This window comes from Fukomys damarensis, unplaced genomic scaffold (genome assembly GCF_012274545.1).
Source record: "Fukomys damarensis isolate Sample0158 unplaced genomic scaffold, DMR_v1.0_HiC HiC_scaffold_28, whole genome shotgun sequence".
Classification (NCBI taxonomy): Eukaryota; Metazoa; Chordata; class Mammalia; order Rodentia; family Bathyergidae; genus Fukomys; species Fukomys damarensis.
Genome location: NW_022900940.1, coordinates 9,031,162 through 9,057,523, shown reverse-complemented (window position 1 = coordinate 9,057,523; position 26,362 = coordinate 9,031,162). Strand labels below are relative to the sequence as shown.

General features: G+C 36.9%; 1 long non-coding RNA gene across 1 annotated transcript in view; it reads right to left on the bottom strand.

The window, feature by feature from the left end:
* Positions 1-4,610: 4,610 nt before the first annotated feature.
* LOC117283630 overlaps positions 4,611-26,362 on the bottom strand; it is a 120,703-nt gene continuing 98,951 nt past the window's right edge. Inside the window, exons 2-3 of the long non-coding RNA XR_004514670.1 lie at positions 8,750-8,974; positions 4,611-5,238 (exon numbers count right to left, since the gene is read on the bottom strand). This is a non-coding gene — a long non-coding RNA (uncharacterized LOC117283630). The remainder of the gene's footprint in view (positions 5,239-8,749; positions 8,975-26,362) is intronic.

Genomic DNA, 26,362 nt, shown 5'->3' with positions numbered 1-26,362 from the left:
TGAGTTTGATCCTCAATACAAAAAAAAGAGAAAGAAGTGCATTGCAAAAATTAAATAAAAATTATATGTAAAAGATTGAAATTAGATCTCCATCTCTCACTCTGTACAAATATTAATACAAAATAGATCAAAGATCTAAGAATAAGCTCTGAAACATTGAAAATGCTATAATAAAACATACAACAAGACATAGGCACAGGCAATGTGTTCCTGAACAACACTCCATAGCTCAGGAAATAATAGCAATTAATAAATGGGATTACTTCAAACTTTACTGTGGCACAGGAACATTTAAGTGCAAAAGGCTACATAATGGGAGAAAAACTTTTCGGCTAAAAGCACTTAAATCCAGTTAAATTTAATATCCAGAATATACATAGAACTGAAAAAAAACTTAACTAGAGAAAAACCCAGATAACCTAATGAATAAATGGGTGAATGATCTCAACAGACATTTCTCAAAAAAGAACAAATGGTCAAATGCAAATCAAAATTACATTGAGATTCTATCTCAGCACAGTCAGAATAGCTTTCATCAAGAAACTGAAGAGCTGAGTTTTTAAAAGGATAAAACCAGTTGACCAGCCATTAGTGAGACTAACCAGAATTAGAGGACACCCAAATATATAATACCCAAAATGAAAAAGGTGACAAAACAACGGATGCTACAGTAATATAAAGGCCCATAAGAAATTGCCATGAACATGTGAATCTACTATGCTAAAAATGGGAAAATCTAGAATAAATGAATAAATTCCTGAATACACACAGTCTTCCAAAATGGAATCAAGGAGAAACAAAAAAGTTAAACAGATTAGTAATGAATAATAAGATTAGAACATTAAATGAGTCTCCCATTTCAAAAAAGTTTCAGAGTTTGTGGCTTTCCTATTGAACTTTATGAAGTAAAGAACCAATATAATTCTCAAATTATTCAAAAAATTGAAATGAAGGGAAGTTTGCCAAAAAATTTAATGGAGCCAATACCACTTTGATATCAAAACCAGACAAAGACCCAACAACAAAAAAAGCATAGATCCACCTCACTTATATGTATGGATCATCAATAAAATGCTAGTAAACAAAATTCAACAACACTTCAAAAATTCATGAGTCATAATTAAGTGAGATTCATCCTAGGGTTGTATGCATGGTTCCACATATGCAAATCAATAAATGTGTTACAATATATCAACATAATGAAGGACAGAATATCTATATGATCATTTCAACAGATGAATGAAGTTCATAATAAAACTAAATTATTTTTTGAAGGAGCATAGCTCAAATATTAATAGTCCTATACGAAAAATCCACAGCCACTATTATGCTGAACAGGAAAAAGTTGAAAGTGATTCCCTAAAAGTTTAGGAATGAGAAAAAAAATCCAATTCCACTACTTTTCTTTAATATAGTACTGGAAGCTTTAGCATGAACTAGTTAGGCAAGAAAAAAAATATAAGTGGCTGCCAAATTGGAAAGGAAGATGTTAAATTATCCTTATTTGCAGAAACATATGAAAAATCCTAAATAATCCATCAAAAAGTTGTTAAAATTTATAATAGAAACAAGTAAAGTTTCATGATGGAGTATAAACATTAAAAATGTACCATATTTATGTCCCAGTAATGAACTAACTGGTAAAGAAGATAATGAATCAAATCTATTCCCAGTCATTATAGAAAATAAAATGTCTAAGAATAAATTTAACCAAGGAAGTGAAAGATCTTTAGGATGAGAATTACAATATGCTGATGACAGAAATTACTGAACACACACACACACAATTAAAAGACAGCCTATGTTCATAGACAAGAATTAATATTATTAACATGACCATATTACCAAAACCAATCTGTAGATTGCAATGCAATGTTCATCAAAATATCAATGACACTCTCCTGAGAAATTAAAAAAAAACAAAAACTTCTAAATGTATAATGGAATCACAAAAGACAGTTGGGTATTAGAAAATAGTGGTTATTTTATACAGGATGGTAGGAAATTAGAGATTAAAACAAGAAGCCCTCCAACAGCTATGTCACCCTGCAAGGGTGAGAGATGATAGAATAAAAATCCCTCCTTCTGCCTCTCATCAACCCACACCTGCACCTTTTCAGCAGGAAGTGGCTACAGAAGAGAGACACTTCGCGCCTCTTCCCAAGGCCATAACAAACAAAAAAGAGAGGAATATAAGTGCCTTGGAATGGCTGCCGCCATTCCAATAAATAACTTCCATCTTCACCTTCGTTTCCACTTCCTACCTCACGCGTCACCGGGCTTGTCTGCATAGAAAATAAATGTGCAAGAGTGGCCCCTGTGTGGCTGCCCTGCAGCTGACGCAATCCCTGACCCACCTGCGCCAGTCACCCAATATATTACCAAGCCCCTTCCCATTCTCTCTCTCCCTCTCTCTCTTTCTCTCTCTTTTGTTCTCTTTCCTCCGACTGGGCCACCATGCTCATAATAAAGATCTCTCATACGAATAAATAAATTACTTTTTAAAAATAAAAATAAAAATTTCAGTTAGCTTAACAGTAGACTGAAGGCAACAGAGAAAAGGGGTCCTCACCCCTTTGAATACAAATCCATAGACATTTTCTCACTTTATCAGAGGAAGACTAGATGGAGCAAAAATTACAAAAGTTCAAAATAGGCATATAATTGAATTCCTAAAACAAAGGGGAAGATAATTGATTAAATAATATCAGGAAATGTACCAAAATTGGTGAAAATAAGAAATTTGTAGATTCCAGCATCTAAGCAAACCTTCAGAAAGACAAAACTAAGTTGCCTCCTAAGTATATAATAATCAAGATGCCAAAATACAAAGACAAAAAGAAAATATTGATATAACCAGGAGGAAAAAACAGCACATTATACATTGCTTATAGCAAGTTTATATCCTGAAAGAAAATAAACAAAATATCCCTTGCAACTTTTAATTTCTTGCCCAGTGAAAATATTCAAATGTGTACACAAAATAAAGATTTATTTTCAGATGAAAGGAAACTAACAGGATTATCACTGTCAGCATTACACTGTAAGACACCATAAAAGTACATTTTCAAGCTAAAAGAAAATGATGCCATATGAAAACTCAGATATATATATAGAAAAATAAGGAGCAAATGTGAGTAAATATGAAAAGACTATATTTACTTTCAGTTTATTCAAATTATATATGACTATTAAAACCCAAATCTCCTAGCTCTTGTTTCTAATAAAACTGAGGCAATTTTCCAACTTCAGATTGGACATTATCATACATCCATAAAAATATCAGTTAATATATGAAGATATGCTCCAAAAACCTGTATTTATCTATATAAAATATACTATCTTTATGATTAGCAAAACTAAGGAAGACTGCAGAAATTTTACAGAAAGATCAGCTGAATTAGATAAAACTTAAAATCCTTTTCTCAGATCTAAAGTTTGCATCAGATCCCTAGGAAGAAGAAAGATCATTAAATCATGATTTAACCACAAAGTTCTTTACTGACTAAAATGTGGAACACCATTTGCATCTGAAAACAAAGTGGAATAAAGATAGTGAGTCTACCTCAAAACAAAACAACTAAAATTGTATTTCAATTTCAATGAATTCCTTAAGCAAAGTATAGAACAAGTCTCTGACTTGTACAATGTGTTTATTATTATTGTTATTATTATCATTATGGAAAAGTGTGGTGGAAACAGCTAGAATGCTTAACTGATAAATATCCTAAATACAGTGTAATTAGCCACAATTCTTATACACCAAACATGTTTTCTTTGTTTTATCTAATGAAAGATAGATTTTGGGGCACTAATTTTTTATTCTTAAAATTAGACTGAAAAATTAAAGTTAACATCTTTCAACGGATGATTACTAGAGGATGAGGCATACTTATTCTAAACAAAAAATGTTTTTCTTAATGGCACTTTATCCAATATCATCTCACACCTATTCTTTTATAGAAAAGTTATAGAGTATGGGCAGAAAAATAATTCTCATAATGATCTATCTAACAGCCAATCAAATGTGAAGCTATAATGTATATATATTTTTGAGAGTTCTGAAGACAATTTAAAGAAATAAATAGAATAAACTAAATAAAAGTGACTTTCCTTTGTATTCATAACTTTTTTCTTTATGAATTAAAGTATGTGGGGGATCCTATGCTTTTTAGTACACAAAAATATTAAAAATATAATGTGACAGAAATAGAATAATGGAGAAAATAAAAAATAAATAGCATTAACATATTATAAAGGTTTCATGGATCAAAAACATTTTATTTATTTCACATTTCTTGAGAAATTCATAGCCTTAGCAATGAATATATAGAAAACACAATTTCTTATTAAATACTATTCAAATACAAGCAGTTTAAGTTTGCATACTCTGATATTACTAATAATCTACTAACACTTTAATTCTCATCCCTTCTCTAAAATTCAAATGCATTAAAAACCTAAGATACATCCCAAACCATGCAATGAAAAATAAATAAGTTTTCTGAAAAACTTAAAATCCTTTTAAAATAATTTTTATCTTAATAATGTCAATATATTTACTAGAAAAATTACAAAGCTTTCCTGACTAGTTCTTCATCAAATGATTTAAATATCAGATTCTGGTGCCAGATTTCGAAGGTGACAGTTGACAATTAACTTCTGTAGAGGTCTGTGAATAAAGCATAGGCTATGTCCCACACTTGACAAATTAGACACATCAATTATAAGACCTCAGAAAGAAAGACATTCCCATGCCAACCTCAAAGGCCTCAACAAGAATTTATTCCAGCCATAACTCCACACTGATGACAGAGCAAGCCAACATAAAATGGGGACTTCACCAAAGGAATTGTTCATAAAAGGGTCAGAAGAGGTTTTCCGTAAAACGCTGTAGAAGCCCAACTGTTTTGTTCTATTTCATGCGTACCATGGTAAACTCTTACCCTCTCAGTTATAGGGTTTTCTCACCGTCATGTGATTGAAGACGTAAGGTGAAGTAGCCCTCTTAGAATTGCCTCAAAGGGCGAAAATGCGATACGTTCCCTGTAATAATGACTGTGGTTTGCTTCATCTCCTTTAGCAAATGAATCGGGCTTCTTGGGAATTGGTAGTTAAGTGGAATTCCAGTCGCGGAGAGCATCACAGATTTGTAATTGGTATATCGGTAGGTGTTATCTTGTATATTTGTTGAAGATGGATGTCTCTGTTTTTGCTCTTGAGTCCCAAGAGAATACACTTTAGGAGAAGTGAAGTAGGATAGAAGAAATAAAGATAGGTAAAAAGGAGACAAGGAAAATCATGATATAAAAATTATACTTAAAGAAAAATTACATCTTCAGGAAACAAAGTTACTCAAGATTACATATCATATGCCTGCAAATTAAGCTCCTGCTTTCTTTAAACGTATTAAATTATTTTATGATAATTACCCAAAGAGTCAAATGCAAGGAGTGCAAGAGATTAACTGCACATGAGAAACCCCAAACATTCAACTGAGGGCCTGGATCCCAGCAGCTTCCCACACAAGTCCAGCTAAGGGCTTAGAGTCCAAGTCAATGTCCTCCTTGAGTCCAGCCAGTGGCCTAGAGCCCACAGCGATGTCTCATGCTTGTCTGTATTGAGGATCTGCACCCAGAAGGCCCATAGGCCAGTGGTGGAAGCCAGAAAATCTACACTGGTGCCATGAATGATTTGTGCCACCAAGCTGAGAGATTCACATTGAAGGCAGGTCAGAGCTCCCCTGATGAGAGTAGCAGCCATCCCCAGCAACAGCAAGGTCCCGAGCTCCTCCTCTGACAAGAACAGCCTACTTTGCATCAGGAAAATTATCTGCAGCAAGCTTCTCCTAGAAAAGCAACAGGCCAAGATCTTCCCCTCTAGTTCTCTTTTTATGGCTATTGGTAACCATCTTCAGGTGGATCCTCCTGACCACTCTGATTCAGTTCAGCTGGGCATTACAAGTTGACCATTAATCCACTACACACATGATCTATGTGTGTGCATGCTATATGCATATGCATCACGTATGATACCCATGTGTGCGTGTACTACAGGCAGGGCCTGTTAGCCATTGGGCAGACAGTAGAGCAGTTGCACATGATCTGGAAACATCTACAGAATGTAGTCTTAAACCTGCTTTACCTGCTGATACCTGGACAAGTGCCACAAACAAGCCAGTCGCCCTTCTAAAAACATCTAAGTGTCCTTGCTGTTTGGAGAGCGGTCTGTTCACAGTGCAACAGTACCAGGACACTGACATCAGCACCCCTCTACTCTTCATGCTATCTGAGGTCTGGCTGCTGGGAGTCAGCTAATTGTCTTAATGTTCATTTTATTTCCATTAACCGAGAAGTCACCTATGGTGCCTCTTTATGTTCTGTAGCACAATATACACCTTGCTAGGGCCAGGATTGTATGATGCCCATTCTCTTATTTTGAAGCTTTTATTATATTTTTTTGTTCTGGGCACTGGGGGTACAACCTGGACCTTTGCCCATGCTCACTACACACTCTGCCCCTAAGCTATACCTCTGGCCGCCATTCTCCCATAGGAAGAGCCCTGGAGTCCTGTTCAGTAGACTGGGCCCCCTAGCAAACCACCCAGAGGGTGCCTGGGTTGGCGCTCTTGCTTACCTTGCCTGGGATGCTCAGGTTCACTGGGTGGAGAACTCACTACCACTGGGGAGTGACCCCTGGTGCCAGGGACCTGCCCTTCACCTACACCTGTCACCTCCCTAGGTTTAAAACCACTTTCAGACTCAAAAGAAATGCACCAGCTGTTGTGTATCTGGTGGTGAGATTACAGATTATTTTTGTGTTTGGTCAGTCAGCCTAGATTTTCAACATTGTCTTCAAGGAGTGTATATGTATTGGCTCCCCCATCTCCTTCTTAATTTTAATGACAAATATTTCAGTGTCTAGATAGGAAAAGTTACCTTTGTTACCAACACAGCGGGGTTTCTGGGCCTCTTGTAGGAAACTGACACCTTAAGACTTGAAATTTCTTATAAAAGTAGATTCATGCAGAGATATTCTTGGCCCAGAGCAGATCCTCATTCTGGGACCTTCTCTGCCAGTACTGGCTTTTGGTTCCCATCAGTAATATTTTGCCTGCTCAATAGTTTTCATTTCCTCAGTGGGAAAGTGATAGTTGTTTCTTAAAGTACTCAGCCAGGATGGGTGTAGACAAGGCCAGGACACAGAGTCAGCTTGAGAATATGTCGGTGGCTTTGGTCCCTATGCATCTTAGCCTTTGTGCTCTCTTCCCTGGCTGCCCCAGGGAGACTCCTGGCTCCTCTGCCTCCCACAGAGGTTCACTCTGTGTCAGAACATCCTCCCTCAGGACAGGGTCTCCTTCTTTCCCCACCTCTTTCTCCTCTCTGCTCCCAGTAGAGGTCAGAGCTGAGGATCTGGGGTCCCTGGTGTCCACACCTTCTACCGGCTTTTCCTGCAGCCACAGCCCTGGTCCAGAGCCACTCCAGTGGACAGATGTGAACGTTCTGCACAGTGTGACCGAAAGACTCACTCATGACAGGAGAAGCCTCCCCCCAACCACAGGAAGCACTTGCCCCCACCCTGACCCCAGTGGCATCCATGTACATGATGCAGGGCTCCTGTCCCACAGCCCCGATTTCAGTCAGCGAAATATTCTGGTCTCTTACAGAGCAGAGTGTAACAGCTGTAGGGCTCTGCTGAGGCTGCTGAGTGAAGTCATCACACCAGTTCTTTCATCCTCAGACAGGGAAGTCCATACATCAAGAAAGGAAGCCCAAGTGTGACCCAGGTAGCTAAGTGGCACCTCTAGGCCTGGAGCGTTTCCAGAGTGTCCTCCTGAACAAAACAGCTGCCCACAACCTCATCTTGAACAGTGTTTCCAAAATGGGACTCAGGGATTGATTCTACCTATCAAATGTACTTGCTTTTATCCTTCCATCCATCCATCCATCCATCCATCCATCCATGCATGCATGATCTATCTAGGACCGCTGTAGGCCAGAGACTGGAAATTTAGCTACAAACAAGACAGGAAGGAGAGGTGAAGAGAGCTTTTCCTTTGTCTCCAAAGGCAGGTTCCCAAGTCCACCTTCACACCAGGTGTTCCAGGAACAGCTGAAACTGTAGATCTGCCTCCCTGGGAATTTTCCTAATCTTGGAGTTCCCAGAGTGGCCAGAGCTCCTCACACAGCTGCAGCTGGTCCTTGGAAACCCTGCTCTGTGGTCCTTATAGCCTCCTGCCATCTATGAAGACCACTGAAGCCTCTTAGAAAGAGGATTTTCTTGCTTTATCCCTGGCTTTTCTGTCCTCACCATCAAATTCCATCCAGGAACCTGGCACTGTATCTGTGACTTCATTATGGGTTCACCTTCACATTAAGCACAGATTTAGAGAGGGCACCATTCTGAGCACACCAAGCCATCATGTCATCCTCACCATGATGCTGTCTGCTTCTGTGTCCCCTGTGTCACAGGCCCGAGAGGTTGAGACTGGCCCCCAACCATGGAAATAGCCTCATCAGAGGATGTTGTTCTCAGGCTCTGGTCTTACTTGGTTGCTCCCAAATTGTTCAGAATGTCTGCCCTGGCTCCTGGAAGGACACTTGTCTGCTGGATGCAAAACAGTACCTCCTTTGGAAGAAAGTAGGAAGCATCCTTCTTGCCTCTTACAAACTCTAGTTAGTTTGGAGGTGTGAGGAGGGAGCCTTTATTATAGAAAGTGTCCTGTTAGAGAGCTACCCCTTCCACTTACATCCTCTCATTGGAAGAAAAAAACTCAGTCCTGTTGATCTTATGCTGTATGTCTTCAGTAGAAAGGATCGTTTCCAGTGGGCTTCAGTTCATAATCAGCTGGCTCTGAGGCAGGGTGGTACCGTGGCAGAGGGGCGGCACAGAGGAGAAACAGTTCATGGCTCCCACACAGCAGCAAAAGCCACAAGGACTAAGGTCTTGTCTCTCCCCCTCACAGACTTCCATCCTAAAGGAAACAGCACTATTAAGTGAGCAGCAGACCTCTAAACTTCAAGCACGCACAAGTGGTTTGCATTCTAACCTAGCTCACTATGTGGGTAATCTGACAGTAGGAATCCACAACCTACATCATTCGTCTTGAAAACACCCCCATGACCATATAAAAGCTCTCATCCTGACAGTAATGTGCCTCTTCCTGAGGGGTCCCTTCTATTTTCTCTGAGTGTGCACTTCTTTAATTCTGCCTAATACATTTTTTTCATGCCTCTCACTGACATATTCCGCAATTCTTTCCTATGGTAGAAGTCAGAGAATCCACTTTCTATACCGTGAGTGGGGTGAGGCGAATTTCTGGTCTCTCCTTTTGGAAACCTGCTTGGAGCCTGCCAGTGACAAAAGGATTTACAAAATGTTTTTCAAGAGAATTATGATGCATATTGAAATTAGAAAAGAACAAGTCTAAATCATGGACCAACATTGCTTCCCTAAATTAAATATAATTCTCTCTCTGGGAAGAGAGAAAAACAAAAAAATATAAACAACATAATCTGTATTAAAAATACCTCATCTAGAAAACAAATTCTATAACTTTATTCCACATATCTTGAGAAATAAGTAACCCTCTCAATAAAATATGTGGATTCTGTGGTCAAAAGGGCAAAGTAAGCTTACATGAAGAAGGCAAATAAGAACTAAAATGTGCCTTTAAAACCCTGGGATCAATTCTTAGTGATTCAAAAAGAAAGAAAGAAATGAGAATGAGGAAATGTACATAGACACATAATTGACAGTCAGATGTACTTTGTGAACAGTAAGCTTTCAAATAGTTCCTGGATCTGCAAGTAAAGAATTGAGTGAAATTGTATAACAACAGCATGTTCTTATAAATTATCTTAGGAGAAAGGAATAGCCTGTAAGTTTCCTGAATTATCATCTAATACACACAAATGCACACATACACACACACACACACACACAATACACATACATACAATGTGTAGATGGTAAACTTGGTGCCTCTTCTTAAACAAAAGTATTTTCTAAATATTGGGAATAAATAGAATATTAATATATCTGAAATTGTCTTCCATGATTAAAGCAGTTTGGATGAAAATTACAAAGAGGGTCTTGAATATCTTAGGAAACAATCGTTCCTTTCTGTATTTAAAGTAGGAGAGATTCACTGCCTAGTCAGCCTAATCCTCGCCAAGTAGTGTCCTGTGGAGATTTTCAGTTTGAGCAATAATCAGGGGATCCCTCTTATCTCCAGTGCAGCTCTGATAACAGCATTGTTTGGAGTGAGAAGAAGGGGACCATCCAGCTATGAGCTGGAAGGCACAGCCATGGTGCTCTACCACACCACTGGGCCAACTCCAATTCTCCAAAGGCAAAGAGACTCTGTCCTATTATAATACATACCACTCTTGGCCAGGTAAAATGCTTTCCTTAAGGCTGATTTGTTTTCCTCCACAAACCACTGCAGTTACAGACTAATTGTTCGAACTACCCACTTCATTCAAGCTCTCAGTAAATATGGGCTCGACATAGGAGCTGGCCAATTTATGAGATAATTTTTTTATTTTGATAGGTAGATTATTTTAACTATTTCCTTGGCCTTTACAGCATCATAGCATATCATCAAAACAGCAAACTTACCAAAGTGAGGCCAAGTCAAGTGTTTCCATTTATGTGATTAATTCTTATGATAGAGAAAACAGTGATGATGGTCACATAAGGATAAATCACTACAAAAATCCCATTGTAATCATCCTGAAGACTGCATCTCAGAATTACAGTGAGTTGATTTGGTACTTTAATTTAGTTTTTAACAGTGGAGAAAACTTGGCTGCTACCTGAAGCCTTTTTGTAACACAGCATTACACACATTTTTAAACATAATTTTGTCTCCATCTAATGGTACAGAACCTAACCCCATGGGAAAAAAGTGACAAAAATGAATGAATTTTCCTAAGATGATGTGATTTATTAATCCATAAATTGTTTTCTCCAAAAAGTTAAATTTCAATAAGTGATTGTTCACTGAGTGCCACCTCTGTATCAAAAATAAGACCTCCATCCCTGGTACTGGAAAAAAAATAAGACCTCCAAAATAAGACACAGTTAATTTTATTTTGCATGGAACAATATAATATGTACATAGAGAAAATTTATGTAATTGACCTTAATAAAAGTCAGGCAAAGCATGCATAAAGGAATAATAGGATTGTTATTAGATTTTAGACTGTTCTAAAATTCATTCATCCTATTACTTTCATACTCAAAAATCGAAACTGCCTCTGTACCGTGATCAGGAGGAAGTCCACGTGTCTCCATGCATTATTACAAGCCATCAATCATCACATTCATTCGTATCCAGAATTAATCCATAACAGGAGTCCTGTTCCTGTACCAGGTTGTTTAGTGAGTTGGCCCCAGGAGGGCCACACTCATCCATGAGGCCCTGAATCATTATAACTCTAGATGCTTCACCTTCACTCTTATTCATGTATGATCATGCCACAGCAATTTGCTCTTCAGATTTTATTATTGGTGATATTACTATCAATAACTTCTATTGAGGGTTTATTGTATTCCTCATATGTTTATATGTTTGGTACCATGTTGTCTTTGATGTGTCACTACTTTATTTATATTCACAAAACATCAACCAACTAGGTATCACTATCGCACACACTTTACATATGAGAAAAATGAGTAAAGGAGAGGTTAAGTAAACTGTCTAAAGTTACAGTAATTTAGGGAGCCAAGATTTTGACATAAAACACTTTGACTCCATAGCTCTCATTTGTGGTCAGTGTCTGGTGTTCCTCAAGAGAATGCACATTCTGAAAACCTTGGAGTTGATTAATAGTCCATATATCCTCAAAGTGAAGACCACAGGCTACTTGGTCCATAGCAAGGCATTGATGATTGTTAAGTGAATAGAAAAGTATGTGAATGGAAAGACAAATGGAGAGATGCTGAAGGTAGAATTTAATTCAAGCCTGAGACCTCAGGTTTTTCTGAAGTAGATGTGGAAAAGAAGAATATTTGGGAGTTGGGGGTTTAGCACAGTGGCACCGCACCTGCCTTGCAAGCACAAGGTCCTGAGTCTGATCCCTGGTACCACAAAAAAAAAAAAGAATATTTGAGGAAGCACAAAATGCGAGAAGTAAGAAAACAACAGTGGAACAGAATCAATAATAACATAAAAGATATGTGTCTAGGAAGCTGACACAATGGTGAAAAGTTAGAAAGATGAGTTGTTTTTTAGACAGCACAAGTTTTGTGTGGGGACCACTTTGACATGGTGAGATATACTCATGGAACTATTAAACAATAGTAAACTGCAAATGGGGAAGCTTGAAATGCCACACCTAGGGATCATGTTTATTTACATCTACTGTGAATAGATTTTCAAGAGGGTGACTGCAAGAAGAAAAAGGGGTATAGGAAGAAGCCATACTTCCCACCTTCTTTTAGGAGTCATGGAAGGGAAGCTTTCAAATCATATAAGGAAATAAGCATTAACCTGCTGGGTATGGTAGCACATGCCTGTAATCCCAGCATTCAGGAGGCTAAGGTAGGAGGATCATGAGTTTGAGGCCAGGCTGGGTTAAATCATGAGTTTAAGGCCAACCTGCATTACAAAGCGAGACCTGTCCCAAAAACTAATTAAAATAAAATAAAAAGGTAGGAGTCAGGTGTGGTGGTATCATACTCCTGCAACCCCAGTACTCTAGAAAGCTGAGGTGGGAGAATTACAATTTTGAGCCCAGCCTGGGCAAATTGGTGATTTAGCAAGACCCTGTCTTAAAATAAAGAAGAATAGAAAGGGCTGGGGTTGTAGCTCAGCATGAAGGTCTTAGGTTCAATCCCCAGTACTGCAAAACCAAAGTAGGACATAAACAGTAGAGTACAATGCCGGGAATATTAGAAAAGTGGTTCAGGGAAGCAGTGTCAATCATGACAAATGAGTTAAAGACCAGATTTTTGGCCAGGGATGTAGCTCAGTGGCACTGTGTCTGCCTCTCAAGTGCAAAGTACTGAGTTTAATCCCCGGTACTGAAAAAAATAAAAGACTGGATTTTTCAAAATGTCATCTTTTAGTAAGAGTAGTGTTGTTAATAGTAGGTTCTAGAAATCATACTACATAGAGGATATTATTGAAAAATGTAAATATTAATAATTGAATAACAAGTTTCCAAGCACTGGATTTATTGCTTTACATAGATCAAAACATTTACTCAATATAAACACAAACAAACTACTGAGTTTAATACTATGTCTTTGCAAACTTTAGAAAAGAAGAGGGAGGCAAAATGAAGTGCCTGAGTCATGATGCCAGAGAAAGAGATCAGAGACACACTTGGCGCTACCTGCTTTCCATGAGCCATGTTGTTTCCCTTGGCAGAGCACCAGTGCCCTGGGAGGGTGCTTACATCATAAAGACACTGGGCTTCTAAAGCAGGACTGAGTGGAAATGATAACCTAAAAATCAGGTTGAATAAAAGATTTCTCAGGATTTAAGAAATGGTGAAACCAAGAGAAGTTATCTTTACAGGCAAGAAAGAACAATCCTTCTCTGAGACAAATCAGCGCAAGAGAAATCGAATCCAAACTCTTGTAGCTCTGTTTCCTTAGGCTTGCCATTTCCTGCTTCCTTTTTATAACCAATAAAAATATTTCCCTTTGACTTTGAAGCCTGTTTTCAAATCATAATGTTTCCTTAATGCTCTAAGAGTGATACTTTATTGCTCTGAATAAGTGAGTCAGGTCACAGTAAAGTCACATTTTGATTTTCAAGCTGGTGACCAGCTCAGTCCACTGCCCATACACAATTATCTGAGCACAAGTCTGAATTTACTGTATGATGACAAATTATCTAATATACCGCATGAAAGGCTGGCAAACCCTATGTGGCAAATCTGGTGCAGCATTTGTTTTTGTAAATAAAGTTTTATTGGAACATAGTAACGCTCATTTATTTACATATGTCTTTGGATGTTTATATACTATAATGACAGAGTTAAGTAATTTTGACAACACATATGGCATAAAAAGCTTAAAATATTTACTAATTGTCCATTTACAGAAAGTTTTTCTCAACTCCTATTGTGGACTTTTGAAAATACCAGCAAATGTTTATATAGCTAAAAATAAATCTTCAAGCTGGGTATGGTGTAGCCTGCAATCCTGGCACTCTTGGGAAGCTTAGATAGATAGCAGGATCACAAGCTCAAGCTGAGCCTGAGTCAACTTATTGACTTGGCAAGACAATAAAAAATAAAAACAATATAAAGGAAGAGAGTGCTAGAAATGTGGAAGCCCTGGGTTCAAACTTTAGTAATGAAAAAAAGAAAAAAAGGCACAAAGGAAATCACCAAATCCAGATCCATATGGTCCTTTAAGTTGATAAAAATATACTTCATTCAAATTTTCTACTGCTTTCCCTTTGTCCATTATATGCAATTTTGCCCACCCCAAAGTGTGGTAAGTTATGAGGAAAGACTACAAGTGTTAACTGCATTCTCTTTCCTTCTGTTCCTGTGCACACAGCTAGACTAGACAATACAAGACACCTTAAAGAATCACATGACTGGCATTGGCCCAATAGAATATGTCCCTTTCAAGAGTAATCATACAGGAAACCAAAGAAGCAAAGAGGCTAAGGGAAGAATGGCTTGCACGGTATGAGTCGAAGAAAGCCAAAAAAATCCTGCACTTGTTGCCAAATCTTCCATCTTGCTAAATGTGAAATGTTGAGATGACAAGATGGCTGCGGTAAAATTAGCATCTGCAGCATGCAAGCCGATGGCTCGGTCCGGGGTTCCTCTAAACTAGTTCCAGTGGGATGTGGAATTTGAAAACTGCAAGTACAGTGTGTAGTTGAAGATGATAAAGTTGCAACAGACGTGCTGGAGGAGCCGATCACTGCCTTTGAGGACTATGTGCAGTCCACGGATGTGGCTGCTTTTAACAAGATCTAAGATTCATCCTGGATCTTTGCACTTCAATAGAAGCTTGAAGGGGGTAAAAAAAAGAATAACCATAAAACAGTCCTTCAAGTTCTTTCTCTTTCTATCCATGTGGCCAGAATCACAAAAGAAAAAAAAAAGCACTCCAAGAAAGAAGAGAAGAGGCTCTGTGGGATAACTCTTAAAGAAGAGACACTAAACCTGATGAATTTACATAAACAACAAATATGTTTTGTTCTGGGAAACCTCTCAGCTTTGGGGGAGGGACAGAAATTGTATCAAAGTCAGTAACATTAATCACTCTGACTAATACAGTTTACAAGATATTTTCTCTTCCCAGAATAAAACAATGCCATTATATTTAACCTTTATAACACGAGATCATTAGGAAACAATTATTATTCTGCTTTACAAATCCCAATCGTGTTAGCATGTGCCTCCTCATCCTAATTCTCTGAATGGATCTAAATATGATGTTTTTATTTTCTCCATTTTGGTGAACAGCACTGTGTTGGTTTGTTGGGGTTTTCATAACAAAACAGCACACAGTGAGTGGTTTAAATAACACCAATGTATTGTCTCACAGCTCTAGGTACTGGAAATCTGAAATCATCAATTGATTTCTTCTGAAGTCTCGCTTCTTGGCTTGCAGATCATCATCTTCTCTGTACTCCCACGACCTCTGCATCAGCGGTCTGAATCTCCTCTTATAAGGATGCCAGCCACATCAGATTTCCATGCACTATAATGGCCTCATTTTAACATCATCACCTCTTTGAAAATCTTATTTCCTAATCAGTCATATTCTGATACTGCAGTTCATGGCTTCCACACAGGGACTCAACAGGGGAGTTGGCACAACTTAGTCCATAACAGGAACCAAGAATCCTCCAGTATTTGTGATCTCTGATGTTTATTGCTCCATGGTCACTTCGTTTATTTGTGAAGTCTGATTAAATTTATTTCAGAAGAGTCTCTCATTTTTGTTCCCGTGCCCCATTTCTAGTGCCACCTACTCCCTGGCTTATTAGACTATATATTCCTACAAGTATTCCTCCTCTATCTACTCTCTCCTCTCTGCAATTCAATCAACTAACTGCTCAAAATTAAACACAGGTTTTCAACTGCTCTGGGGAATAAAGATCGTAATTTTAGGCCTGTTATTCAAGAGCCTGGAAGATTGTGTTTCAAACTGTTTCCCATCTTACATCCTATTACCTGCTTTCATTTAAATGTAACTACAAGTATCCTCCCGAATCACATCTGGTTTTCTTAAGCCTCAGCATTTAACTTCTCCCCTCCTTGCTCCTGAACACCTGTGCTATCAGCTGCTCAATACCAATTTACTGTTTGACTCTACCTAGAACACCCAGGCTCCCCAAAGGCACCGTGTAGAATCCCCTCAGCACTTCCACGGCAACTTTCTCTCATTTGGACTAGTGTCAGTGAGTCTAATTCGCATTGCTGTACTAATTATTATATTCAGATTGTACTAAATGCTCGGTGGACATTACCTATTTAATCTTCATGGTCATACATATCTGCAACTGCTTTACAGGTGAAACATGGATCTTAGACAGTTATCAGGTTTGACTTCAGGTTACATAGCTAAGATGCAGAAGAATACACACTTAAATCAGAGTCTGTCTGCTTTGATTTAATTACTTTATAAAGTAAAGAATATTATTTGTATATATTTAGGCAGAAGCTTTTTGTCTAGGGACATCTCACACATGAATGTTCACAGATGTGATAGAAGGAGCCCTTCATCACAGTCAGCAGCCAACAAACGGTGTGCAACACAGGACCCTGATGTTGGCCTACTGCTCACCGTCAGCTAAGGGCAGAATCATGTGTCACCCAGTTTTGTCACACACGCAAGGCCTACTCCCCATTGTGTGTGGCATATAGATACTATACAGGGTGTACGCACAAGTCAAAGGGAAAAGTGCGATTGTCACCTTTAACCATGCAGACAGCCATATTTTCATATGTTTTGACAGATTACATTTATTTAAAAAGAAAGGAAAGGAAGTAATTACTCAAAATTGAAGTTTGTTCTATGTATTCACTTATGATCATTTCTTTCCTCAGACCTAGCAGATCAGAATTATAGGGCTTTCAAATATATTGTTTCATTATTTTTACTGATTAATTTACCTATAGGTACAAATTACATAAATACTCTATGTTTCTTGATCATAGATGTGTGTGTGTATATATATATATATATATATATACATATTCATATACATATGAATAAGCAAGAAACAAGATGTTATCAAACAATATCTCTGAAATATCAATGGATTGTTCTCTATCTTAAAAATCATGACCATTCATTTTAATGTCCATAACTGTACCAAGTAAACTGCATAAGTGAGACAGTCATTCAAGTAATTCATAATGAATCAATTTTAATGAAAATAAGCACTTTTTCTTTCTGAGTTATCCTGTTAATTGACTGTACACTGAATTACACTATACTTGTTTAGAAATTGTTGTTTCTAAATCAATATGACTATTAAAACTGAATAATTAGTCATATATTTTCAGAGTTCAGAAGCAAATTGCACAAGTCAGGACCTATGTGCGTTATGGGTTGGCTCTAATGCAAAGCTAACCTAATGACCAAAGCAGTAGCAACAACAACAAAAAATCAAAATAATTATCCAAATTGATTTAGCTGAAATAACAGAACTCTATCTGCTTACACAAGGTTCACCATCTCACGTTTTTCTCAGTCTGAGCAGCATGCAGTCAAGAACTGAAACACCCAATTTAAGCAACTTATTTTCCTCAGGTATAACCTGGGCGGTCTATAGAAGGAAAATTAGCCTTTACCCAAAGTGAGAATCTTTACATTTCCAATGAACTATCTTCATTTGACAAAAATGTGTTTGAGCAGAGATGTATGTGGGCTGCTATAGCAAGTTCTTCAGAATGAAAGATTGCATGGTGTAGAAGGCAAAATGAGATCTAAATTTAGCTTGAACTGTGGTGAAGTGGGTGAAGAGTGATTATGGCTGTTTGTTCTGACGAGGTTACTAGCTTGGATCATGACCTCTTGTGAAAAATAAGATGGAGTGTTCTAATGTATTTTTCTTAATCTAATGTAGAAATGACAGTGAATGATGGTTCTTAATTAGCATCATCTTTTTCAGTTGCATTTGTTGCGGCAGACATCCCCATATTTGTCTCTGTAGTCTGTGAAATGAAAAACCACACCTCAAAAGGCATGCTTCGTACTTTCTTTGCAGTAAAGGAATGAAAGTGACAGGCTTAAATTGGTTTTGTACAGACAAAAAGAAGTTGCTTCCCATTTTCCTCAGGTAACACAAATTTGTATCGTAAAATCGTCAACATGGTTGAAATTTGACCCGATATAATATATTTAGTTCCTTTTTAAAATTAAATGAATTTATTATCAATCAGATACAGAACATCACACACACACACACACACACACACACACACACACACACACACACACACACACACACACACACACACACACACACACGCACACACACAGGAGGTAGAGGAGGTGTAATGCCTTAATCCCAGCACTCTGGGAAGCTGAGACAGGAGTATCGCAAGTTCAAGTTTGGCAATTTAACAACTTAATGAAGCTTTGTCTCAAAATAAATTTTTGAAGGGTGATATAGGTCAGTGGAAAGGCCCTGGGTTCAGTTCCCAGTGCCCCCCCAAAATAAAAAACAAAAAACAGCAGAAAAGGGATGGAATTAAGTGTTGACCTCTTTCAAAAGCATTGTGTAGAAATCATGCTCCAGTATCTATGCATATTAGCTCATCCTGTGTTTAATAATGAAGCAATGGATGCCCTGCGGCTTAATGAAACAGCTTGTTATCCAACATTCCCTTCTGTGAAACAAGGAAGACAAAAATACTATAAGAATATAAGATTCTGAAAGTTCTTCCTCAGTTAATCTAGTGTCCAATTCTTGAAGTTTGGCTAATAGTCTCCTACACTGAAGCACTTTTCAAAGTTTCCTTGAATGTTTCTGTAAATAAAGCTACCAGAGCCCTCAGAAATACACAGATTTTTCAGTGAGGGTAGATGGAAGAAGGGAGAGGAGAAAGGTTGGCTGTTCGGACTCATGTTTTCAGATAACCTTGTATCAGGAACTGAATTCAACATTCAGAATTCTTTTCAGTTTCTTATCTTTAAAACCACCTAGAGCTGGTAATTTGGAAAAGCTGGATGAATAAATGGAAAACCAGATTCAGATTTCCTCAGGAGAATTAGGCTGGGAAATCCCTTGGTGCATCATGGAAATTAAGTGTTTCCCCAGACCAACCTTTTCTTTTGACGTAGGATAACCTGATCAAATTTCTTGGCTTCATTTTCTCTACTGGCCTAACAGTATTGTGAAACTGCAGAACCCCTGTCAGATCTAAAGCCAATTTCAAAGGAAAGCTGGTCCCTTAGGGGAAAGCTGTTTGTGCAAGAATGAGACTGTGTTAATAGTTAAATCCCATCTTCAACTACCGCTAATTGTCTTAGGAGAAAATAATATAGGGAAAGAAAAAAGGAGAGACAAGTCAACCTGAGTGAAAGAATAAAACAGCAGTGAGAAAGAACAGCAGAAAGTAGAGACAGCATCAGTGGAAAAAATGGAAAATAAAAGCTCAGATGTTTTCTGCAATGTCTTAACTTTGGATCCACTAGCTAAATTCACACTAGTTCTCACAAATGATTTGAGACATTTTTATGCTCACTGCCAGGTGAAAAAATTATTTCAAGGTGCCATTTCGTAGTACGTCTCAAGATATTCTATACTTCTGGTTGATAAATATGTGTTTGATTTGTAAGATTCAATAAGGATGATAATGATTTATTTAATTTTCTCATGATATGTTGACTTGTAATGTTGAATTTACAATCTTTTATAATTTTGTCAAAATTTAGCCAACTGGTACTTCTTGAGGAATATTAGGTTTTTATAGTACTATTATAGATTATTATGATGGTAAATTATATTATATATTAAGTATTAGATACCATGTCCAAGCATTTTATTGAGATAGTTGGAATAGAAATTTGAGATTTCATGAATATTTTACATGAATATTTTATGTAAAATAATATTGTTTTTGAGGGAAAGCACAGAATAGAAATTCTAGTATTACTATTACCATATTAATATCACCACTCAAAGGCATCTCATTTATTTATCTTATAATTAAATTTGAATTAAAGAATCACAGGTGTGTCAGTGTTAATCAAAACAAGGTACATTGTTAACATGAAAATTACTTAATGCGTTATTTTTAACCTTTTAGAAGACATAAATGGAACATAAATTTAAACTAAAACATGACAAAATTTATGCAGAAATTTTTAAGAACATTGTTCATATAGGAAGATTGTCAATGGCTTACTTGAGCCTAGTTTATTCTGAAATTTTTAACTAACCAAGGAAAAATGAAGATTTACTTTTATTTATTCAATGATCTAAGCTATGCAATATGCAAAAGACACAAATCATGATTTCATGCCCAAAGACCATTTACATCCTCATGTTTAGGCCAGAGATATTAAAACTTGTGATTATTTGTCTCTGTGACTCCCACGTGTGAGTGTGTGTCTGTGCATGTGTATGTGTACAGAGCTCCTCTTTCCTTTGTTCATTCTGACTATGGATATTTAGAGCATCAAATCATTTTGACAACAATAACTACATACCCTTCATTGGTCATTCTGGGTCTCCTAATTAAGAGGAAACATAGTAATGATTTGAAACTTTCTTCTCTTTCAGCATCATTTCTATTCTTAATTCATTATAGGAATACAGACTGAGCCATGTATTTAATTAAGAAATTATCTGGATCATTTGCAAAAATTATATGCACATGTGCATATGAGTGCAAGTAAGAGAAAGAGAAAGAGTAGGACGGGAGAAAAAAGAGAAGAGATCCAATCTTTCTGTTTTGTTTGTTTTTGTTGATGTTGTTGTTGTTGTTGTTTGAGATAGGGTCTCACTATGTAGTTGAGACTAACCTGGAACTCACCATGTAGCCCAGGCTAGTCTCGAACTCACAGCGATCCTCCTGCCTCAGCCTCCCAAGTGCTGGGATAACAGGTATATGCCACCATGCCCAGTTAAGAGATCCAATCTTAAATGTTAATTTTTTTTTCAATTGAAGAACTCTGCCAAGGTATTTTCATTTTATGGATGCATTGTACAGTAGAAAGATTATTCAGCATTTTTCTTTAGATTGAAAATGACAAAAAAATAAACTCATAGCTTTTGTGTGTAGCAGGGAGGGGTTGCAGGGATTGAACCCAGACCTTGCACATATTAAGCACATGCTCTACCACTAGTTACAACCTTTACCCTTTACATTTGACTTTTAAAAAAGGAAATTGATTGGCCTATGTATTTGGAAATTCCAGTAGTGTATCTAGGCTTTAAGGTATAGCTGGATCTGCATATACCAGCAACATCCCTTTGTTACCATCTCTTTCTTCATTGCTAAAAATACTTTACCTTGGCTTCATTTTTTATTCAAATGTTCCCTATGTGAAGATCTCTCCACTGAAAGCTCCATACTCTCCTGTCTACTCCACAAAGCTCTATACTCTCCTAGCTACTCCTAGGTACTCTAGAAAGATGATACCAGTAAGTATTCTTTATATTGTAGAGATGAGGGTCAGTCTACTGACATTTTTGATAAGTACATTGCTGAGTCCACGTGAGAAATCCCTGGTTGACCTAGTTTAGTTCAAACACTTATTCCTGATACTCTGTACCTCAGGCAGACTTTATATAACATTTGGCCCTGCCTAGTTCAATTCTACTCTTATGGTCAAGGAAACTGTTAAATGTTTTCCAAAGTAAAGAAGAAAAATCTAAAACTCTGAGAGCCATATAAGGTAACATTTGAATCCAGTCGTAATCTATATACAAATTTCAGCTGGCTATATATGAATTCAATGGATAATCACTGACTATCATGACTTTCTCATTTTAAAGGGTTTGAAAATTATTAAATTAAATTAATAATAAAATATTAGTAAATAACCTAGTTCTAATTGAAAATAGTAATAAAATTTGTAGTCTAGGTTAAAGAAATCAAATAAATACACAGAAAACAATATAAGTATAAAATAAAGAACTATAAGAAAATGCATAGAAACAAAGACAAAGATTACCAGAGGATGTAATTGCATAGACTATAAAAATAAAATAATGACAGCTAACTTTTTTCAAGAAGCTATTATATGTAGTACATTGTGAATCAATGTGAAAAATGTTTAGAGTTTCAACAGTTTCTATAAGGAGAAAATCAAGCTGAGAAAAATGAATTTCACCCAAGGAAGCACAAATACAAAATTATTAAGCATAGATTTAATATAGATCACCAATCCCTGTAGTGCTCTATCATGATGTTTGTACTTGATGAATAAGACAGGATTTTGATAGGATTTATTTAATTTATTTAAGAAAAAAATGCACCCTTAATTATTGAAATTCTTTAAATCTTCACATATTCTTTAATAAGGTTCTGCAAATTTGGAATCTGCAATTCCAACATCATAAAATATACAAATTTGAAGTTACAGCTGTAAGGAAGGTAAATTGTTAGTATTTTACATTAAATTCAAAATATAAACCTAAAAGTCAAAATTAGCTATAAATCAAATTACTGAGCACATTAATACAATCAAATGATATTCCCATAGCCTAATATAAAATATAACCCCAGAAAGTGCTGTTGTATGTAAAAATAAAAACACATTTTTCTAAGATCATGAAGATGATATGTTTTATTTTGTTTGGTAGCTACTGTTTAAATACCAGCAGGTCTATTTTCACACTGTACCAAATCACTGATGTCAAATAAAAATGCTGAGTCACCTTTTGATTTTTCAAAGCAGTGTCTTGCAGTTTACCACCTCAGCGCTCCTTTGGTAACTACTGTTTTACTTTGCAAGGCAGAAGTAAGTAATAACTCATCATCATTCACTGGGCAAGTAAGAACTTGCCATTTCATGTACAGTGAGCTTCACATATAAGTTCTGACTCAAATTAAAGGCTTAATACATTGCTATATTAACACACTATCTCATAATATTTAGAGATTTTGTAAGGTTAAAAATGTAAACTTTTCTAGGCATGGTGGCACACTCTTGCAAACCCAGGACTCAGGAGGCTGATACAGGAGGACTGGCATGAGCTTCAAACCAGCCTGGGCTACCTAGTGAGTTTAAGGCCAGCCTGGACGTCATAGAGAGACCTTGTCTTAAAAAAGAAAATTATTTAAAGCAGTTAAAAAATTAAAACTTTAAAATTTGTTTTCAGATGGAATACAACTGTCTTTACAAACAAACACAATAATAACTTTAAAGTTCTAAGGACTATTTTTAATTTGACTAAAAATGTTGGGTACACTGATTTCAACGCATCCTCTCCTGCTATATCTAAGACTATGGTATTTTGCACCATACAGGCAAACTGTAAGCACATTCTAATGACTCTAGCAAAAGTGTAGTGTTGGGGATTTAGCTCAGTGATGCCACCACCTGCCTTGAAAGCACAAGGTCCCGAGTTTGATCCCAGTACAAAAAAAAAAGCTTATATGCTATAAGTTCTAACAGAAGGAGATGTATGGCAACCTGTTAATCAGGCTCTGTACAGACAAGAGAACCCGTCCAGTGGCTAAAACTTATTTACATCATGCTGTCTTAAGCATAAAATATACGGTCAACTCATATTTACAAAGGTAAAGAGAGTAAAGTTACCAGAATTTTTCACAGATGCTTCCTACCAATTTATTAAAAAAATCAGTTTGCAAGCACACAGAGGCTATCAAGATATCAGTGACAGCCAATTCTGATTTATCACAAGTAAGTCAAACTAAATAAATTGATCTTGTATCAGAAATAAACTTCCTACTTTCCCTGCAAATAGGAAAAATTCAGATAGACGTTGACTTAATGTTTATTTTCTTTAGACCTCTCACAAGAAGGTTCTACTTTAAAAGGGTGATGGAGATTATTTTGGAATAAAACTAATTTAGAGAATATATACATGTAGATTTAGCGTATACACACATGCATACATGTACATTTGTATGCAATAGACCTATATGGGTGAATGCATAAAACTTCCGGAGGCTTTCTTGCATTTTAAACCAGTTTTTCAAGCAAAGTATGATGGGTTGAGGGTGAACAGATTCCAGTAAGAAAGGAAAGCATTCCGGTGGCTGGAACACTTAGGCGATGCCTAGGGACAGACGCTGCTCTAATCTGTTTACTCCACACGGAGAAGACTGGCCGGCTGCCATGGAGGGCTGTGTTGGGCAGGTGCGGTGACCGAAGAGGGGCAGTCAAGAGCGACTGGTATTCAGAGTAAGGCAAGGAATTTTAATCTCTTATGACTTTAGATGTGGGAACTCAGGAAGAATTGAGCAGGAGCAGAGGTGGCACAGCTCCAGAAGTGCATCTGTTAAAAGCGAATCGGATGCGTGAGGAGAGAAAAGCTGTGAGATGTCTTAGGTAGACAGCGCAATAATCCAAGCGTAACTGTGATACAGTAGCGGATGGGAGCCGAGAGGACTTAGTTCCTCTACTGTCTACTCATAAAGTCTAAACCAAGCACAGAAGCCAAGGCACTAAGAAAAATAGGAGAGAGATCCTCGCAGAAACATCAACTATGGTATGTCAGTTAGGGTTTGAAGTTTTCCTTTATGATGCAGCCTTCACATCTGTAAATAGGTTATCAGAAGATGCATTTTCTCAGCTTTATAATCCACAATTCTGTATTAGACTGGGGATTTAGCTCAGTGGCACCACACCTGCCTAGCAAGCACAAGTTTCTGAGGTCAATCTCGGGTTAAAAAAAAAAAAATCCATGATCCTGTATTACATTAGAACAATAGCCAGAGTGGACTGGAATAACATTAAGATAAATATAAGAATGTGTTTGAACAATACCAAAAGTGAGTGTTGAACACAGACCAGGCATGGTGGCAATTATTTTATATTAATTATAGCATTTATTTCAAAATAAAACTAATAATTAGAAAGTAGAGATAAAATAAGACAGGGAAAAGCCCAAAACTACTTGTCGAAGGAAAAAACAAAGTATTTTCAAGGGTAAGATTGGATAAACTGGCAGGGTAAGTATGTGAGAATTTTCTGGAATTTAGAAGTCCCCACTGAGTCTAGCTGAATTGGCCTAAGGTTCAATTTTATATAAACTTAGCAGTATTTCTTGTTTATTTAACTCCCAATATCCCACAGGAAATGAAAGGGCAATGACACCCATCTTCCTCCAATCCTACGGCTGGGACTGTGAATCTTTCTCTTTTTTTCCTATTTGCCAACCTCACAACATTAAATTCCTGTAGTTGCCTCTTTACTACACAGTTTCAACATTAAATGCAGGCTTTCGCTGCTATCTTGACCAGAAGCAAAGTAGGAACAATTCTTTAGGTGACATTAACACTCGAGCATAGATTAACAACACCAAATCTGATTTATAATGTATTTTCCCAGCCATAAGATGGAGCTTTCTCTGTGCCCTTTCTCTGTGTTTGCACAATAAGTGGCATGGTATAGAGATTTTCTTCAACTCCCACAAAATTTTCCTAATCAGAATTCGGCAGTGTCTTTTCCTTTAGCAGATGCACATTATTTTCTTCTTTGTTCTTTTATTTATTGTCCTAAGGTTTATCAGCATCAAACTGCCTTTGCAGTTTATTACTTTGGTTTTAATAATGAACCTAAATTCCATAAAAATATACCATTACATTGTTTGACAGCAAAAGCACCAGCTTGTTTATGGGAAAGTTAAGAGGTAGAATTTATGAGGAATGGCTAAAAAGAAGACATTATTCTTCAATTAGATAATCAAATATTGACAGTTTTGGGGGCTGTAAAATTTCTGGTAGATTCTTGCAGCCCTTTGGGCGACACATTTAAATTTTGTGCATGGAAACTCAAAACATGTACAATGGCATCAATCTGGTTTTGTGAAAAAAGGAAATAATATATTTTTTATTTTATAAAATTACTACAAGTCTGGAATATCTTCTTATGAAAAGGCAACCAGTTACCAAAAATGGCACTGAATCAATCTTGGATGTAAATCACTTTAACTTTCTTAATATAAAAATGTGGAGCAACTTAATGAAAATCAGTGGTCAGGAGCTACTGGTGAAAAATAATAATCTTTTCATCCTGGGCTAACAGACTGTGCTAGCAAGAAAACAGGCAAACAAAAGCATTACTCCCCAGGCTTCCAAATGAGGAACAGACATAATTACAATCCATCAGTTTACTCAAGTGGTGGTCAATGTGATTCACCAGTTGAATTCCTGCTCTATTTGCCATTACTCAAACTATGCCTATTTATTCCCAGACAGGACAAAATGGCTGCCTTTGT